We start from the raw sequence: 8589 nt of genomic DNA, 5'->3' as shown, positions 1-8589 counted from the left end.
CTTGTATTTAGGTTGAAACGTGCTTTGCCTGGTTATACTGCAAACCCTTACCGTGAACGACATCAAGCAGCCCCAATATTAAGAGCTCTCAAAGACCTGGGTAAGGTTATGAATATGTAGTTTCAACTATATATATTATGCTCAATGTGGTAAATGCATTTTTAAGTGATGCATTCTGACGGATTAGAAATATAGCAATATAAATATAGACAACTTCAAACTTTGATGACTAAAGATTCTGAGCTATAGTCTATAGCCTGGAGCATGAAATAATTTGAGATTCTTTGTCTACCAAAGAACAATGTTGTGGTAAAGACATGCCTGCTGATATTTTGCATGACATGAGTGCCGCAGCTGATCCTCAAAATTATTAAAACTTTTAACATTTTCATGTCTAACTTTGTAAGCAAAAGCAAGCTTCCTAATCCTGTCTAATCCTTCCATAATCCTGGCTACTTTCAATCCATTGAGAAATCACTTAATACAGCACAACTTTTAAACTCAGTACTATTTCAAAGCTTCATGTTTTTGAATACAATAAAAACAAAAGCAAAAGTTAAATAAAGTAGATAGATTTTCACGCTTTTTTAGAAATAAGAGGTTCAGAGGTAATGGAAAAAAATTCATGGTTGAAGTGCACCGAACTTGACAGAGTGGGTATATTTTTTTGATAGAAAAAGAGAGCAAAGAAAACTGCTGCATCACTTTACTAAGCTATAAAAACCACACTACTTGAGTATTTAGACAAATACATATATATTTCACAAATACACATTTATACAGTCAACAGTGTGTATGCAATTAAATTGAATTCAGTGAGAGCGCCAGGTGCTTTGCTTTTTTTGACTTATCAAGAATATTTGAATATGAAAGCGTGTTACTAAGCTTTGCCCTCTGCAGAAAAGGCTGATTTGGTAATAGGTTGATCCTTCTAGAGTCGACTCGGTAGCAGCTTAGTGGTTCATCTGACAGTTTGGTCACAGGTCATTCTTTTATCTGACAATTCAGTCAAAAGTCGGTCTTTCCCTCTCCCTCTTCCTCTCCCCCTCTCTCTCCCTCTCCCCTCTTCTTCTCTCTCTCCCTCTCTCCTTTTCTTTCCCTCTACCCCTCTATCTTCTTCTCTCTCCCTCTCTGTCCTCCTCTTCCTTCTCCCCCTCTTTCTCTCTCTTTCTCTTGCCCTTGCTCTCCTTCTCCCTCCTCCTTTCCCTCCTCCTCCCCCTCCTTCCCTCACCCCTTCTCTCCCTTTCTTTCTCTGCCCTTCTTTTCCTTCTCTCTCAGGGAAAAGGACCACTGGAAACATGGCTTTTATAAGGCTTAAATATCTTGCCATCAGGTGAAGTAGTTGGTGAATACTAAAATCCAATTAATGTTCTCTGGTTTCCTTGGCCGTGATCCCACTAAGTCTACTGGTACCTTCTGCAAGGGACATTCAGCGTACCTTCTCTGCTTGCTTCCGGCTGCCTACATCCCTCATATCAAACAGAGGCATTGGGTTGTCCTGCCCACTCTAAAATGGGTCGAGGCATATTTCTGCCAAGCGGTGCACTTCTGTGCAGCGAGCCAGCAGACTGCATACTATTGGGGCTAGTTGAAGAGTGATGTCCAAGCCTCTTATACTGTAAACTAATTCTGTAAAAGTATAAAATTTCGACATTTTGTGTATTTGATGGAGCTTCTGACTATTTAACTTCAGTTGTTCTCTGATCCGTCCTTTACTTCTATAGAGTGCTCAGTACACGATGACACTGCTTTTGCCTCATGGCTCACCTCTGTGCCTGCCCTTTGCCAATAGCATGTTGATTCTTTACTCGCACCATTTCACAAATTTCAAAGATAATCCCGGCAAGCTTTGGGCCAACCTCCAGGCTGCCACTTTGAAGGCAGCAAATTAGTTCATGCAACTGGCCGGGTACTTACAGTCTTGGCAACCTGTGACACTACTGCCTGATTTTCCTCAAGTCTGCTTGACAAAAATCCAACCTCTATAGAAGTTTTCATTCTGATTGGGATTGCCATCCTTCAACTCAATTACAATAGCTTACAATGTTGACATTTTTAGAAAATCTTGCTGTTCAGCTCATCAGAATTTTCATGGTGCAACCTGGGCTAATGTTCTAACGTATATTGGAAATCTGCCAGAATTTCCAATCATTTTCTTCTTATTGGGAAGGCTCCTTCTTGCGCAACCAGTGCAAAAAATCATGATATGTTTGAAGTAAAAACTGACGGCCATATCGAAACAGTCTGAAATACCTTATGACTTTGACTACAGTTAACAGCTCCCTCCCTGCAATACAATAGTTTTTGTCAGCCGATACCAGATTGTTCCTGAAATTGGAAATCCCCCTTTCTGCTTTGCCTTTGATGTGGCACAAAACTGCCCAACTCCACATCTACTCACATGGGTATCTAAAATAAGTGACTTATTCAGATCTTATAGCAGAAGGTATATTAAAATGGGTGCCGAAGATAGCACTTTTTCATACCCTGAAAAGAAACCTTTTTTTATTCTCCCTCCATCTGCATCTCATCTTTTTGTCCAATAGTGCTATAGCTGTGCTTTGGTAGCAAAGCTCGAAATATACTAATAATATCACCCTACCATGCAACAAAAGCCTTTCAGCTCCTTGAGCTTTTTAGGTGGTCAGCCTAAACATGATCGCCCTTGGTTTTTTTCAGAGCCATTTGCTGCCCCTTCAGTGCCTGCTACACAATCCAAATAATGTATCTGTGATAGGAGCAGCTTTTACTTGACTGACTTTAGCCGGAGTCTGGTTTCCTTTATCCTATAAAAAGTGCCCTCCTGTCAGCGCAGACTTGTGCCAAGTTTTGGTGCTATTACTGTGATGTCATTCAGCTAAACTACCGGTGCTGCCAATGCAAGCCATGCAACACTTGCTCAATTAGCCTCTAACAAGAAGCTAGCAGAGATATAAACCCAAAAAGGCAAGGTTTTGCACTTCCAAAAATCAAAGTGGAATGCACACTCTGGTTTATCCTGAGCCGTGACATCTAATTTCCTTCACCAATAGCCACTGATCAGATCAAATGTACTGAACAACTTGCTGCGGGAGAAGACATTGAGGCTGTTGTCAATCCGAAAAGTGGAGCAGACATCCTGTTCTGTGATTGCAATCAGTTGGAAGTAGTTGAGACAGAACTGCAACCTCCCTTTTTCAAGATCAGTACTAGAAAAGAATGCCAGGCACCTTCAGCCTGTTTGCACAACACCTTGCTGAGTATATCCACCTTCTGGTTCCCAATCTCTGCATTTTTCTTTGGTCTGAGCTACAGGAGAGGTCGATGTGTAGGTCGAGGCCATTATTTCAGTGGAATAAAAAGCTTCCCTTTATATGTCCTACTCATTTATTTTGCTGAACATGCTTTGGTAGCAACCTGGCTAACCATTCAGCCTGCCCTGAATGCATTCTGTTTTTGTGCGCTGCTCAGAACAGGTTTTCCAGGTTGATTACATTTCTTGCTTGCGTTGCTTTCACAGTCTCAGAAGCTTAGGTCAGAGAGGGGCAGTTAATTTTCTGCCTGACATTCCTAAGGTTGTATACATGCAGACCTAGGACTGGCTCAAAACTATAGAGGTTAGTTTGTGAAGTTCTGGCACCGACTGACTACTTTTCCTTTTAGCCTGGGTTGATTCAATCCTGTAGCCAGTGGGAACTTTCTAGGCAACCCTCTATCAGGCCCAAGTAGCAATATTTTTGTGTGGTGATTTGATGCCAAACATTCATTTAAGTCCAAGCGGCTGACACCACGCTTTTAACATCGGCATACTGCTAAGTAGCAGCTAACCGTGGCTATTTGTGTGGGCCAACGGTCACTTGGCGATGAAAACTGCTGATGGCTGAATTTCCATAGCACACTAGTGAGCCATAAAAATGGTACCTTAGGATGGTGGCTCAATATAACGACCTTCTCAGTTTTTGAAACTGTCAAGTCATATTAGTAACCGTTCAACTTTGTAGAATAGCAGATATGTTCCACCGGTCATGAGACTGGCTTTTACTTTTGCCGAGAGGGTCTCAGACACCATTACAAAACCTGCTGAACACCCTTTTTTGTACAACAAACTTTTAGTGCACACAATGTTTTTTAGAAGCAAGATAGTCCGCCCAGGAAGTATTCTAAAAAGGAAGTAGCTGGCAGAATGGGGCTGTTCAGTGCTTGAGCTTTGATTGGCTTAGCACCAACCTTGTTCTGAGTGGCAATATATCTGATGACAAACACTCATTGTTCAGCTGGAGTAGATTCCTTGTGCGTTGGTTCAGTTCAAAAGTGAAGTGTGATAAAACTGGGCCTATACATTATTGTATATATAATAAAGTATAGGCTAAAAGTCAGCATAAAGTGCTCGATACTAAAGTAGAGCTTACTATAAATTTGGTAAGAATTTTATTAAAATTTGAGCAAGCATAAAAATTACCAAAAGCTTCATATTACACAAAAGGTGTGTAACACTCATCAGATAAAATGCTTAGTAAGAGGTATACATGAAATTTTGCATTAGCTGGTAAACTGAAATAGAAGCTCAGGTATTAAAAGCTAGATAAATGGGGTCTATTATGTAACACTATTTCATAAAGTATGTTTCTTAGAATGTCTACACATAGATATTAGTTCACTTCGTTTGTTTAGAGTTGCTTTCTCAAGTCTGTTAATGATCATTTATTTTTCTAAAGTACATAACTCACAATTTCCGCTGTTTTTAGAGTAAAACTTGGCGTGTGATAAAAATGTTCAGGATATGTGGTAGTCGGTGCTGCTTTCTTTGAGGTCCCATATGTAGTTGCTTAACTCGGTACAGTGATTTTTAGATAGATCCTTGAATGTCGATTTATATCGACATTCAAGAATATATCCATATCATCTTATCATATCACCATATCATCATATCATCCTATCATATCAACATATAAATTTAAATGTCATATCTATATAACTACATTGCAAAGCATTTGGATCTGTGTGTCATTCCAACTATAGCTATGGCTAAAACACACACTGATTATTTTATGAATGCCGCCACACGTTACGATGCCCATGTAAAAATACTTTTCTTAAGGTTCAATTGATGTACCTGGGTCAAGGCCAGCTCTTCTCGGGCAGAAAATTATATTGTATCTGTGGGAAGAGCCTCAACATTATCTCTCTGTTCAGTCAGACAAAGACAAGACGATATTTTATTTTTACATTTGCACGAGTGTCGAGAGGTACCAGTATCGCCGTATTCAGAGTTTTGATAGATAGCTTCTTGTGGAACAGTGACACTTTTTTACACACACACGCACACGCGCACACACGCACACACGCACGCACACACACACGCGCGCGCGCACACACACACACACTTCTATGCAAGAATTGTTTTTGTTAATTGTACATATTCAAGATGTTTTCTCAGTTCGTATTAATTGTATCATTACCGAATCATCTTTTATTGTAATCATAGCAAAACAGACTCAGTGTAGCTATTACTTGTTAATTATTTTACATTTGCTTCTAAGCATTTTTATAGTCAGTTTATGCTTCTTAATATATTTAACCAGCACAAAACATTTTTCTCATAATATGAAGTTTAAAACATGTTTGACAATTTTTGAAACCTTTCTGTTTGTTTTTATTTTCTCTTAAGTTATTTCAACTACACAAAACGCTTTTCTCATGATATGTAGTTGGAAAGTTAAAATGGCAAATGTTGTTATATGTTAAATAATAATCATTTTTCTGTTCAAAAACATTTTTATTACCCGGGCCATGCCAGGTAGCACAGCTGGTATATATATATATATATATACATATATATATATATATATGTATATTTACAAAGAATTTATGTTCACAGTAGACAATGCACATACAATTGAACTACATTCAATGAGACAGCCAGATGCTCTACTTTCCTCAGCGCATCAGAACTTTTTATATGTAATGCGTGTAGCTGTGCTCAGACTTCTGCAAGAAGGCCGAATTTGTAGTAGGTCTGTTTTCTCAGAGCCAACTCGATAGCAAGTTGATGGTTTGTCTGCTGACTTGGTCAGAAAGAGCTGATCTGGCTTCCTGGCATCAGCATTTCTAAGAAATTGTTTTGGTTCTACATGAATATGTGCTCAGCTATTGCACGCCATTACAAAAAGCTATTTCTGCTGAAGAAAGAAGTTTTTTGATAAGTTTTTTTTATCTCCGTTACTGAGAATATCAATCAATGAGTGATTAAAATTTTTTGTCAGCGGACAGTATTTACTTTTCTGTCATATAGATGCCTTCCGTATTTTGGCAATCACTAAAGAACTGACAGTCCAATTGAATTGACAGCACAGAATTATACTAGGAACATGTACTGAATCAAGTAGCCCAAAAAAATTTGATACCGGCTTTATTTGAGTGTAGGATAAGGTGGTAAAACATTTCCCTAAATTATCTTGGACTTTAAGTGTTAAAGCTCTGATAGTTTTTGGCAGAAAGACTTTTCCCTATCAAATAAGTTTTAAATAAACAAAAATCGACATAATATTAAATAAATTTGTTGCTATTTTAAAAACAACTACTATAAACAATTACAACTACTACAAACATAGTCGGAACTTATTCAAAAAAGTAGTGCTGTTGGCTACTTATTTTAATGTTCTTATGTTGAAAAATTCTATGACGAAATAATTTGTGTACTTTAATATTTCAGACCCCATTATTATTCAAGAAAACACTTAGTACTTTTGAATATACATACTACCAATGAGAAATTGACATCAATTTATTCAGCATATCCACGTTTAGACCTAGTAACAAACATCATTAAACCAGTTTTTTAGATTGTACCACAAGTGATCTAGTTAACCAACTCCTACCTAATTAGAAGGTATTATAAACCATGAGCATTAGTGTCTACAACTTTGAGGCAAGCAAATACGTATGTAGCAACTCTTGCACATTGGCTTACAATCAAAAGTTACAACATGAGCTCGTAAAGCTGTGAAAGGTATCCCGTGCCTGGGATCCCTTGCCTGGGATCCCGTGCCTGGCTCATAAATTAGGAAAGAGTTGAGGCTAAACTGAATTTTTAATGTAAAAAATCATTTCGGATTTCTATCAGAAATAATTTAGCAACACTCTTGTAATTAACAGAAGCCTGGTTATGGAACAATGAAAATAGACTGTTGATGCAAATATATAATGAAGTTGAAGAAAAAGTGTTGGAAAATACGCCAAGTCACTGTCAACCTTATGTTGCTGATGATCTAATGCGCTCCTCTTATAAAGCAGCAATCACTGAGGCCTTCTTTAGCACCAGACAGATTGACAATCCCTGCTACTCTTGGATGGATGTTACAGGCGTAAGTTGTAGTCAAAGACAAACTGCTAGCAGAAGTCACAAGCTATCATTACCTTTTCAAGCTGTTTTCAGGTCAGTTAATATGACATGCGTTTATGGTACAGTAAATTAATGAAAAGCGATAAAAAATTAATTGCAGTTAGGCCGTTAAATTGGCATAAAATTCAAACTTACTGCTTGAGCCAAGGAGTCTCTTAGTTTGCATGATTATGATCTAGAAGTTGTTTAATAAAACACAGTAATGAGCACGTCATTTTTTGTAAAGCTGGAGGTTCAAGGTTTGTTGTAAAGACAGAGCAAATCTTGTGTATTACTCATTGCAAAACAAGTTGTAATTTACTACTCAGGAGCAGTGAGTTAATCTTAGAGTTAACGTGATAACATGATAAAAGCGAGTAGGCCTACAACTACCTTGAGTGCATGCTCTTAAGCTTCATGCAAGCCTGCAACGGCATCTAACTTTATCTTTAAGTGAGCCTGATAGAATGTTTCACAAATAACACTCTAACTTTTTGAAGTCTAGGTCAACTTGTGGGTGTAAAAAGATGTGGTAAATCGTATTCACAAAGTATGGGGTATAACAAGTTGAAACTGCAAGTTAACACAATGTGACATATTCAAGAGTACACTAATGCAAGCTGTGAACCATGGTAGACACTTTCAACAAAAAGTTAAGTATGTCTGCGCAATCTAAGGACTGTCTACAAGGTGTGTTCATGTTTCAAGTTCACAGGAACATAGAGGTCTGCGTTTTTACAATTGAGATATCATTCAGTTCATCTGAATTTTAGAATTTAGTTAGAATTTATTTTATTCTTCCTAATACAATTGTAAGCAATTAAATTTGCTATAACGAGAGAAAAATTGTTTGTAAGTTTACTTGGTGATCTTTTTCGTTGTCGTGATTAACCAAATTCATCTTTCTTTCATGCAGTTCTATTCTTTTTTATTTTTTGAGTTCAGCTTCTGATGGTCACAACTCAACTTGCTGTCTCTGCGGGACAAGATAATAAGTTTGTACTGATAGAAAGATTTGTTGACTGGTGCATCTGCTTCTTCAAATCTTGGCACATCGATATCTGGATAAGAAGAAGAGGCGGCTGGGTAAGGATATGATATATTATTTGCAGGCACATTTGAGGTAAAAGTTTTATTAAATTAGGCCTATCTGTCATGATAATCTAAGTATTATTGGACAACAATTTAAATCACTTCCTTTTATTGGGCTGCATGTTCTGTCATAAGTA

The sequence above is a fragment of the Watersipora subatra genome, chromosome 7, assembly GCF_963576615.1.
Source record: "Watersipora subatra chromosome 7, tzWatSuba1.1, whole genome shotgun sequence".
NCBI lineage: Eukaryota > Metazoa > Bryozoa > Gymnolaemata > Cheilostomatida > Watersiporidae > Watersipora > Watersipora subatra.
This window is presented reverse-complemented; position numbering follows the sequence as displayed.